Source organism: Calypte anna, chromosome 2 (genome assembly GCF_003957555.1).
Source record: "Calypte anna isolate BGI_N300 chromosome 2, bCalAnn1_v1.p, whole genome shotgun sequence".
Classification (NCBI taxonomy): domain Eukaryota; kingdom Metazoa; phylum Chordata; class Aves; order Apodiformes; family Trochilidae; genus Calypte; species Calypte anna.
The window spans coordinates 55,915,666-55,928,084 of NC_044245.1; positions in this window are offsets into that span (position 1 = coordinate 55,915,666).

A 12,419-nucleotide genomic window follows, 5' to 3' on the forward strand; every position below is an offset into this window, starting at 1 on the left:
GGTCCCTTTGAACCCAGCCCATTCTATGATTCTCATTGCTGTAATCATATTTCAGAATACTTACAGTATGGAAATGCCCCCAGGGAAGTAGGAAAGCATTGACTTTCTTGTCTAATACAGAATTATGGAAACTTTCTAGTAAAGTAGGAAGGCATATGTACAAAGGATCACAGTATCACAGAATGTTAGGGGTTGGAAGGAACATCTGGAGATCATCTAGTCCAGGCCCTCTGCTAAAGCAGGTTCATCTAGAACAGATGGCACAAGATCACGTCCAAGCAGGTTTTGAGAAGAGAAAGAGACACCACAACCTCTCTGGGCAAGCTGTTCCTGTGCTCTGCCACTCTCAAAGAAGTTTTCACTCATGTTTAGACAGAAGTTTCTGTGTTCCAGTTTGTGCCACTTGTTCCTTGTCCTTTCACTGGGCAACACTGAGAAGAGTCTAGCTCCATCCTCCTGGCACCCAGCCTGTGGATATTGATAAGGATATTGATAAGATCACCATGGAATCTTAATATAAACTATATAGGATTTCCTGAAGGTTTTCTTCAGCTGAGTTTCTGAATTGCCTGCCAAACTGCTAATAATGTGAAAATCTCAAATTATGAACATGGGTCTTGTTTGGAAAAAGAAAATGTGATTTATTATTTACAAGAAGATCTAAAAAATAAGTACTAGATGTCAACTCATGGGCAGTTTTGTCCATACTGTCAGCTTGCTGAGGGTTTATTTATAAGCTTTGTTCTTCAGTTAACTCTGGTTGATTTAATTAATAATTGACAACTGCTTTTGCCTTCTTATATTTGTAATAAAAAACCTATGAAAATAAAATTTGGGAGTACATGGGCAGCAAAACTTGTATCGACACCAACTGATGGCCAGATTTGGATTTGAGTCACTGATTAGTTTGAGAGAGATTTTTGTGAGTGATTAATTTGAATTACTTAAAATTTAAAAAACATTTATGGAAAGAGAACTGACAGCATAAGTAGCACTTCAAAGTGCTGCAACTGTTCCTTCCATAGACTCTTCTTTTGTGAACTGCATGGGTACATTTCTGTTCAGGTACATGACATAAGGTGATGATGTTCAGATGCCAAATTTTTCAGCCCTTCTTGCAATAAGAAATTATAATTGTTTACAGGCTTTCTGAGGACAAAGTGGAAGTTAACCCCACTTTTTTTCATCTGAAAGAAACGCCAAGATTTGGAATTTCAGCGTGCTTTGTGTACAATACCTGTAGTCAGGACATGACAAAATTGCATTTTGGGTTCAGATAGTAAACGAAGTCCCTGTAGAGAGTCCAGGAGTTTGCTGGTCCAAGCATTAAGAAGATTAGAAGTTTCTCCCAGCACTGTCATGTCAGACCTGGTGCTTTCCCTCCCTGTACAATCTGTACCTGTGCACAATATGCATAGGAAACCTGTAGTCCAGGTCCACTCATGGCCTTCTAGGATGGTCTGCAGTGCTGACTGCTGCACAGCTGTCCAGGAAAAGTACAGGAGGAATCCTACGTAATGAACAAATAGCCAAATGTCAGGGCTTCATTGCAAAAGAAGGGGTTCTTGACCTTGTTTTGAAAAATGTAATGAAAAAGAAGAAGTCGTAGCATTAAAAATGATCTCTTGCATAGGTTATAAAGGAAACAGCCGTAGGAGATAAAATTAATTCACTTAGTTTTTTACCAGGACACAGCTGCATGCTCTCCCTTGAATGACTGAATACATATCCTCTTGTATCTTTGAACTCATACAATTTTTGTTGTTTGCCATGGGACACTGTCTTCTGATCCCTCTAAGGCATTTCCTTTCTCAAAGTCAAAATCACAGCAGTGTTTTAACAGATAAAATAAATTCCTGGAAGCTCTCAAGTCTTAATTTATGCACATATATAATCATTGTTAAGTTGACCCTTACATCTGTTTAAATCTGCCTGGACATGCTGAAAGCAGACAGTTTTTAATGGAAAATGAGAAATGCCCGAAGCTTTTTTTCCATTCTCCAGCTCCTTTGGGAAAGACTTACAAGTTAAATCCAACATACACGTAACACTGTCCACTAAGATCCAACATACTGTGTTACCCAGGCAAATTTTCCAAATATATGAAAGGTGCACAGTTCAAAACCAATGTTTTCATTGGCAAATATGTTTTTGCAAAATACTTTTGCAGCCTGTAACAAATTCCATTCTGTTTCTTATGGGCTGTGCAACATGAGTAACAGTACAAATTTCTCATGCTGGGCTCCCTGTTGCTTCTTAGGTAAGGAAAGAATACTGCCTCTTTTTACTGTTGAGTACTTCAGGCTGCCAATAGAAGTGGAAAGTTGTAAAAATGCCCGTGATGATTTAGAAGAGATTTTAATAGTTTTACAGAAGTCAGGCAACCCACAGCTGACCTAAAGTAGTCAACATTGATCTGGCCTATATTCAAATTAACAAGTGAAGGGAGAAATCCTTGAGACCTCATTATTAGTCCCTCCAAAGCAGCTCCACCTTGGTTTGGAGTGAATTGAACCCTATGGAGTTGGTTTGTAGAATCAGGGAGAATGGATTCTGGCCTTCTGCCAAGAGAAAAAAATTGATTATAACATTAATACTTGACTAGTGGGTACATACAATTGAATCATTTTGCTGTTTTTTCTGGGCTTATTCACTGTTCACCAAAACCAGAAAAAGAACAAATTCTGGGTTTTGTTCCTTAAAAAACAAACAAACAAACAAACCCAAACAAACAAGAACAAAAAAACAAAACAAAAACAAAAAAAAAAGAGGAAGGAAAAGAAAAGAAAGGAAAAGAAAAGAAAGGAAAAGAAAAGAAAAGAAAAGAAAAGAAAAGAAAAGAAAAGAAAAGAAAAGAAAAGAAAAGAAAAGAAAAGAAAAGAAAAGAAAAGAAAAGAAAAGAAAAGAAAAGAAAAGAAAAGAGAAATTGAAATTGCTCTTCAAAAACTTTTTCTTCATCTTTTGAAATAAACTCATGGCAATCTGTCTTCATTTAAACTTTAAGGGATCTGGCTTGGGTCCTGGAATAGACTCTGATTCCTTTTAAAATGGGGAAATAGCTCCTAAATACATTAAGCTGCTGTTTTGAATTTATGAAGCAGAACACAAATCTAAGAGCTAGCAACATTTAATGGTAATGGGGCAATTCCTACATGAGAGTTCATTACAGGATCAGCTCATGATGTTTTCCAGCAGCGAGGAAATGAAAACTTTCATAGGCTGGGAATGAAAAATTTTGCTTTAAAACTATCTTGTGTATCACTCAACACACAGTTTACAGTGGAACTCTAGCAGAATTCATCCTGCTGTTTCTAATGCAATGGGCTTTTTACAGAAGGAAGAAAATATGTTTTCCTCAGACAGTACTGGTGTGCCAACTGAGCTGCAGCACATGGTGCAGAGTGGGTCTGGTCTGTGCTTTGCTCCTCAGCAAATGTTTTGAGACTGTCAGCCCTGCTCTTGTACAAGGCGGATGCTGTCCTTGAATTCAAAGAGCACAAGGACAAGGATTGTGCTTTGCTCCATGGTGCAAAGAGAAGGCATTTCCTTACAAAGGCACATTTGTTAGTGATGTGCCATAACTTTCCAATTGGTCTTTCCTACTGTATTTTTACCATCAGTTGGCTTTACAGCAATAGTACGGCCCAAGAGGAGCTTTAAATCTTTTTCCAGTCTCACAGCAGAAATGAGATTGCCAGCTCTGAGCCAAATGCTGCATGCTACAACAGGATTCCTACCCCCAGCTCACTCTCACTATTCTTTCACTAATCTGATTTTGCCCAGCATGAGTTGTGATACAGTGCTTTTCAAAGTGACTGTATTAATCAGCCAGTGGATGCAAACACTGTTGTTTAGCTTCTCATTTTGCATTGTTTTTTCTGGTGGTCTGAAGCATGCATGCTGAGAGATTCTCTAAATGATTCAGGGCTGCAAGCACAATCCCTCTAAAACATGCAAGTCCCATGGGAAATATTTTCTCCAGGGTGCTCTCTGCTGCTCTTTAAACTGTTATTTTCCAAAGAGGTTAACAGGACAATTTCACAGCACTTGCTGCCCAAATACTGTCCCCAAGCTTCAAAGAGACATAAAGCAGGTAAAAGCAACACAAGGACAACAGAACATCTCACTCAGCTTTTTTAAAGACTGTTGAACCCTAAAGGACACCTAGAATTGAACTTTTCTGGAGGCATCCTATCAATCTAACTCAGCTGCAGATTCTCACTGGTTACTACTGAGCTGGCTCCCAGCTGATGCTGGTGTAGAAGGGTGCCACAGAGGCTCACAAAGTAGATGAGGCAAGCAGTCAAAATGAGATTTTTTCTAATCAGAATTATTTAGCACTCTGACAAACATTAGTAAACCATAAGATCAGATGGCAGGTGGGACTAGTACTACACAGCCAACTTAGGAATTCCTAAGCATTCACAATCAGTCATTAGAATGATGACCCAAAATGAACACTCACCTAATAAAGCAAAGGCTTTCAACACTGGGGAGTTACCCTGGGTGGTATCCTGATCCAAGGGGAGAGTTCCCAACTGCTTGCAAACCTTCAATTAGCAGTCTCCTGAAGTCTAGGAGGGCTGGGCACAAACAGCAATCTGAGTCAACACAGAGCAGTTTTCACCATCCTCTTATTTGTTGTCTTGGAAAAATGTATTACAGAGAACTACCTATGTTTGGTAATAAACAATATTATTCCAAAAAAGGTAGATTGTGGGGGCAGAAGTCAAAGAAGCTTGAAACCTCATGACTGGAAATAGTGTTGAGAAATCACAAAGTAGGATGTTAGGCTGCTGAACCAAGATATTTTTCTGCTTCAGGCCAAAGATGTCAAAGAAAAAAAAAACAAACTACAAAACAAAAAAGCTGGCAGAAGAGAAATAGGTATTTCAGCTGCAAAGGCCAAACCACAAGCTAGAAACAGATTGCTGAAGAGAGATACCCATGTAAGACAGCCAAGTATTTATTCTGATTTATACAAATGCTTGGCCCGAAGTCCCAAACACTTTAAAATATACCAGACAAATAGTAAAAGTATGACTGGAAATGGAACTTCTGCTTCAGATTAATTTTATAGCAACTTAAAAATATTGTTGTCCTTTAAAGAGCAACCACTAACATCTTGAATTTCAGAGATAAGTAATGGACAGTAAGCTCTGCATAGGACAGGAGAGAGAAAAAAAAAAAACCTCTAATAAACCAGTACGAGCAGCTTTCCCCAATAATTTTTGTTATTGAGACAAAGAAGCTGCAATTTTTGGCCTACAGGTCAACCAGGAATACAGGTTTGCAACAAGTTTTTGGCTGAATTTTTGCCTTTTTTGACAAGAATTCAAACTAGCTGGTAGCAGCAAATTCTACCCTGAAGTCTCTCTAAGAGACTATGATGTTGTCATGGCTCTGTGAGACCAAAGGAGAATTTCACTGGTGTTTGCAAATAGCATGATATGGCTAAAAGCCTGGGTATGATGTTCTGTGCTGGAAAAGATATAATTTAACACTCTTGGACCCAATTTTACCCTGATTATAGGCAATTGAGAACCTCACAGTGTTGTTGGTGGGCAAATTAGACCTCTTATTGTAAGCTGATAGAGAAATAATAATCTGCTACATTTATCTTGCATGTTAAAAAAAACAAAGAGCAGTTTTTAAAAAGCTATATAACAGCAGGAATTATTTTAAAATACAGGATCAGCATATTAAGATGAATAAATGACAATGCAACAATATGAAAAAAGCCGAGAGCTCAGAAAAGCTGCAAAACCTTTTGGTGAAAACCTTCCCACTCCTGGATACAGTACTTTTCTTGAAGCAGTGGAAAGAATAGAGCAAAGAAGAAAAGCCTGGAAATGGGGGAAAGGAAGCAGAAGAAGGAAGAACTCCAAAAAAGAATCTGCTATATTTTTTTTGCCCCCTTTGTTATCGCCAGCTTAATTTTAACTGAACTTGCTAGAGAGGATTCTGTAGAGCATTGCAGCACTCAGCCTTGCTTTTTCCTGCTTTCTTGCTGTACCCAGAAATAGCAGTGATGTTGCAATCCTTGAAGTACTGCTCATAAAAGTGAAACCCACAGGGAAGCCCAGTGCATTTTTCCACCCACTTTGTGTGCAAGGAGTGAAACCATGGTTAATGATCTGCTCTAGCCACTCCTTAAAAACTGAAGTGCCTTTCTTTGCTAATTTATTAGCTGCAGCATACATTAAGCAGGCTGGGTAACTAGATTGTGTGAAAAGTGAAGACAAATGGAAATTTCTACTTAAAAAAACCGAAACACAACAATCTCTTTACTAAGAGAAAGTAGTGGAGGAACTGCCTTGCATCTCACCATAACGCAGGAATGACTAATAATTAAATAGTGCACTGCTGTACAGAATTATGCATCTGATATGTCTAGCAATCCCAGGCCAGAATCAACCATTTTCCTCTAAAATCTGAATAATATCTTTGGTATCAAAATATAGAATCATAGAATCCTAGGGGTTGGAAGAGACCTCGAAAGATCATCTAGTCCAACCCCCCCTGCCAGAGCAGGGCCACCTAGAGCACTTCGCATAGGAACGTGTCCAGGCGGGTTTTGAATGTCTCCAGTGAAGGAGACTCCACGACCCCCCTCGGCAGCCTGTTCCAGGGCTCTGTCACCCTTACAGTAAAAAAATTTTTCTGGATATTCAACTTGAACCTCCTATGCTCCAATTTACACCCATTACCCCTTGTCCTATCACTGGTCACCACTGAGAAAAGCCTAACTCCATCTCCCTGACACTCACCCATTACATATTTGAAAACATTGATGAGGTCACCCCTCTGTCTCCTTTTCTCCAAACTAAAGAGACCAATCAATTAATATAAAAAAAATTTTTGACAATATTAGATATTGTACGCAGACTGGGCTTTAGAGATAAGCATAATTGCTGAGTCCAGTGACATAGAAGACTCTAGGAGTGGATTTCCCTGATATTTTAGTGTTTCAGAGAAGAAGGGCAAGCATGCAGGGAAAAGGGCACTGCTTGTTATCACATTATAAATATTAACGCTTTTGTCTCTACCAGAAAGTTGTAATTGGAAGAACAAAATGCAATCATTTTTAGTACTACAAAATGTCATGATCTCCTTCCATGAGGAGATTATGAAGAGGCAGCTATCCCATTCTCTTTTCTCATGGGGAAAACCCAGCATCATAATGGTTCTCACACATGGATCTGAAGGGGAATTGTCATACTCAGTTTTGGGACTGGCTGTAAGTATTTCACTGCCCTCTTCCCTGACATTCCGTAACTAACACCACAGGCCGACCAGCTGTTCCTAGCCCCACATCACCACCCCAGATGTTGCCACTCCAGTTCTCCTGTCACTCATGTGCCAGGTACCTGTTCTCAAAGAGCACACACTCACATCATCATCTCCACTGCAAGCAAGGAACCACTTTTAATTTGATCCAGATTTTGCAGCAGCCAGGACCTGCTTGGTTGTTCTCTGCTCAAAAATTCGATGTTCAACCCCAGTTCCATGCTCTTTCGCTTCTAAAATTCCAGCAAAGGAGAACTTAACAAGCATATGCATCTACAACATAATAGCCTTTTGTCAGAGATGCTATCTCTTGGAAAAAATTATTTCCTGCTGAGACAGGAAAAAGTGGGGCATGGGAAGCTCTGGAAATGGTGAGTTAAAATTGTTTTTGGAAGGTCTCTGCTTTCCATGCAAACTGCCCACACAAACAAGACTTCCAAAATGTGCTTAGCTGCTTAGTTCCTTCCCTAATTCTAATCAGCAGACAAAATAAACCCCTCAGCTCTCTAGCAGAGAGATTGGCTTGCTTGGCATCGCTTAATATTTCAGGGAAGTCACAGGTAGATAGATGGGAAGCCCCGCTGCATGGGGTGCTGTGGAGCACCGGCTCCCCCAGCCAGGCTAGGGCCGAGGGGGAGCGCTGCCACCCCGTGGCCACCGCGGGCCTTACGCCCGGGACGGGCCTTGGGCCTGGGCAGGGCCTCAACTAACGCGTGGGCCCAGGCCTCACACCTAGGCCGGGGTCTCACGTCTAGGCCGGGCTCTCTCCGAGGCTGAATCTGCAGGTTCGGATCTTGCAAAGATCAGCTCCTTTAACAGAGAGATGGTATTTTTAGTGAAGGACACGTTAGATACATATGCAGGGAGGCAACTGTGCTTGAGCAGCATTTGGGTTTTGTACGCAGGATTTATAAGGAAAGCTAATTAGTCATGCCTTTAAAAAATTTTAAAAAAAGAGCATCAGGACTTTGTCTGGCAATTGAACTCATTCAGGCCAAGAAAAGATGCCCAGGAGCTGACTTGTGGATAATAGAGATGAGACATTTCTGAGTCAACTCCTGACAACCCTTTTGGTGAAGAAATTTTTCCTAAAAGCCAATCTAAACCTCCCCATAATTTGAGGCCATTTCCTCTTGTCACCCACCTTGCTAAAATCTCCTTTCAGGTAGCTGTAAAGAGTGATAAAGTACCCCCCTCAGTTTCCTTTTCTCCAGGCTAAGCAGCCAACTTTAACCAAAAACTTTCACTAAACCAGACAAACTTTCACTTGAAGATCAAAATGGGCTGAAATCCCTCCCCATGAGCATCCATATTTTTGTAAAACAAAAAGCAAAACATTCTTGTCAATGTTAGGTTAACAACTGGACCCAATGATCTTGAAGGTCTTATCCAACCAAGGTAACTCTGTGATTCCTGCTCTACTCTCGTGTCAAGGTGGTGGCTAGTGAGCACTATCAACAGTTTACAGGTACATTTAGGGTATAATAAAGCTTGCTTTTACAATTTCCTGCTTTCTCCTTTTGATCTTCAAAGTTAAAAGCAGTTGCAGATGCAGAGGAAAATTGCACTGGTATAGCCTAATGGTGGGAATGTATGCTAGTACAATTTCACTTACTATGTTTCTTGTAGAGATTCCTCTCAGAAATACTAAACTTTCCCTGAGTCAAACATTAACAGAAATGTGTGCATGAAAGTATCACGTGTCTTGATGCTTCTGAGCATGTAGTGTGGGAGCGCAAGGGAGTGACTTCTCTAACACAATGTCTTAGTGACTTAAGTCAATATCGCCAAAAATAAATATCACTTTTCCATCGGGTCTCTTGATGAATTTTGTGAAATTAATTTTGTACATGTGGCTTTGGGAGAAGCATCCAGGAACAAGTGAATTATATTTCAACACAATTAGCACATGACCAGGGAACAAATCTGCCAGTACGTGAGTGTGGAGACTAAACTTCAGACAAATCTCCTGCTTTAGGTGCTTTTAAAGGAAGTATTCCATAAACCATTTCTCTCACCCATTTAAGCCCCTGGGATTACTGCCATATCACACGCAGTGCAGTCATGCTATATCAGTAGGATAGACTGTCAGAAGCTTTAATAGAGCAGAATGGTGCTGGAGAAGGTTTTAAAATGTTTTAAGTATTAATCCAAGGTAAGATGCACAAATTTTGAATCCCTTTACAAACCAGTAATGAAAAAAATTCCATTCAGATGAAGTCTGCTGATATAATAATAAGCCTTTTTAAAAGAAATAAAAAAAATCTAAACCACTTGCATAAAGACTCACTTAAATGAAAAACTCTCAAGCCCTTTACAGTAAAGCATATGAATTCAATAGTTTCAAAAGCTTGCCTCTTACTGCAAGATGCATTAGAGATTCATTAAATCTGTTATTTTCTTAGAAAGCAGTTTTGATTTCAGATAACATGTATACCTCGCTCAACCCTGAAATCAGTGAAATGGAGTTTTCTACAGAGTTGTCTATCCTGGTTGATCAGCTTCAGTGTCCAACAATAGCTTGTGCTTTCCTGAAGTTCTCCCCACATCTGAGACATGGAAAAGATCTGCCTGCCCTGGGGTTCCTGTCAGCAAAAACCTGGGAAGTCAGAGAAGGTGCCCAGTCATAACACCTTCAGAGGTTTTTTTGCCTTTTCCCCCCATTTTAAGAAATCTGATTTTTAGAAACGGCATTTCCTCTCAACTTTTGAAGAAATCAGGTAGTAGGTTCAAGGGTTCAAAGGGACATACAGACAAACACCCCAAAGCACAGTCTGGCTGAGCCTTAATTAATATGAGTGATTAATCTGAGCCTCTTATCTATAGGAGAATAGGCTAATAAGCACTGCACCAGGCATTCTCAGTCATTTTTACGCTCCACGATGAAGACTTTAGGCTGCTAACAGCAGCCCCAGAGTTCTGGGGGTTTTTTCACTATTTTTTCTTTCATTACCTTGTACTAGCACTTTTAGTGATTCACAGAGTTTTAGGTGATTAGAAGTGATCAGAACAGTGTACCATTACCTTACTATTTCAACATCACAAAGGCAGCGAAGGAGTCATAAATCCATTTCCCTCTCTACCCACTATGACAGGAGCTGAACAGTGGGGTCAAGAATGTCACTTACAGCACTAAGCTGACCTGCCAAGCCACAAGCCCTGTTGGGCAGCACTTGATGCATACCCTGCTATCCAGTTAGAGGTCTTGCGAGTGGAAGAGTTATATCCAGATCATAGCATCCCAAGGGGATGAAACAGGGCAACAGCAAGCTACCACACTAGAAGAAACCACACTTAGGCACACAGCTAATGCCTATATGTTTTCTACTTCTCACTCTCCTAACCCACTCCTAGCCCTAACTGCAACCTAGGCTTGGGCTGAGATTTCTGCTGTGGGACATGCTGAACCTCCAGGTGTCAGCTACTGATGGGAGAGTCCTGTTGGCGGAAAGCCCCTGCGAGCACAATCAGAACAGCTTTGGAGACAACAGGATTGTGAGAGTCTGATCTCACTAATTTGAAATTGTCTCAAAAGAACAATTTTAAAGTGAATAGCCCTGGCTAGAGTGGAGGACCTGGCCTGGCCAGAGCTGAGCAGGGGGTGACACCTGGAAAGAGATAAGAACTAAGAACTAATGGCTGGGTGGAGACTACTCCCCTTTTCTGAGGGCCTTCAATGCTGGGATGTCCCTCAGGCACCGTTACCCTGGCCAGGGTGGAGGAAGCCACCTTGATTGGACTGATGCTGACATAACTGGCTGAGGGGGCTGGAACAGAGTAGGAAGTGGCACCTAGAAAGAGATAAGACCTGTGTGTTGGAACACCCCCCCCCCCCCCCCCCCCCTGTTTTCAATGGGTCTGATGCTAATGAACCTGGCCTGGCCAAAGCAGAACAGGTGTGACTCCACTGATGAGTGGGTGGGGGACTGCACGCTTCTGCAGAAGCTCCCCTCCAGGTGAGCCTGTCTGTATCAGACCCTGTCCAGGATCAGGACAGCTGCACTCCTGGTGGAGAGAGACTCTTTCTCTTTCTCTTTCTCTTTCTCTTTCTCTTTCTCTTTCTCTGTTTCTTCTCACTTTCTTACTCTTTTTTCCTCCACTTTTCTCTCTCTCTCTTGTATCTTCTTTTCCTCTCTCCCTTTTTTTGCCTGGCTCTATAATTTGTATGTGTTAATAATTTATTTGTCATATAAAGTCTACTTGCACCCAACCCTTCTATGGTTGGACTTTGTTTCGTGGATCCAAAAAAAAAAATAAATTTTAATGTTACTTCAGACTGTAACAAGGATTAAGTGACCTCATGCATGTCTGGTGGAAATAATATATTTTAGTAAATTTCAATCCCACACGCACTGGTGTAGAGGACCCAAGCATAATTTCTTTAGTAATGCATTACACGTAGCAAAGGCAAAAAAAGCAATGGGAAGGATGAGCTAAATATAGCATAGGCTTCTCCTTGCTCTCAAGCACCCTCAGAGAAAACAGTAAGAGATGCCCCCTTTTTGTTTCACTCCCAGTTTGCTATGGAAAGCCTCTTTCTCTTATTTCAGCTACATGAAAACCTGTCAGGGGAGATGTAGTAGTAATCTAAAAACCTCACCACAGGCATTGGGAGAAAGAAGCAGGTGGATGCTCCCATGTTTGCTTGGCCAAGAGAAGGTTGTGACTGACTGGTGCACCTAAGGCTGTTTCTACCAGCCCACCTGATCTCTCCTCACCATGTTCTGATCCACATAGCTTCCACTGCATCAGTACCAGTCTCAGAAGAGGGATGGTCTATCCTCCTCTGCCCTTCCCTGACAGTGCTGAACAAAACCAGGCCAAAATAACACAGAGACTGCCTGAACACATCACTGTTGCTGCTACCCTCATCCCTCTTCCCATTACAAAGCACCAGCCAGCATGAGGAGCGGCCCTTTAAAAAAAACAACAGAGAAATAAAAAAAAAAAAAACAAAACTTCATAGTAAAAGCCAAAAATTCTGTCATTGAGGCAGCCGTGAGTCAACACTTTTCTCCTGACAGGCGGTGGGGAACAGCCAAGCACAGGTACAACCAAGCACAACCTCCACACCCCGGTGCCCCGCAACCCGGCCGGGCGGGGCAGGATGTGAGCTCACGGCACCGCCC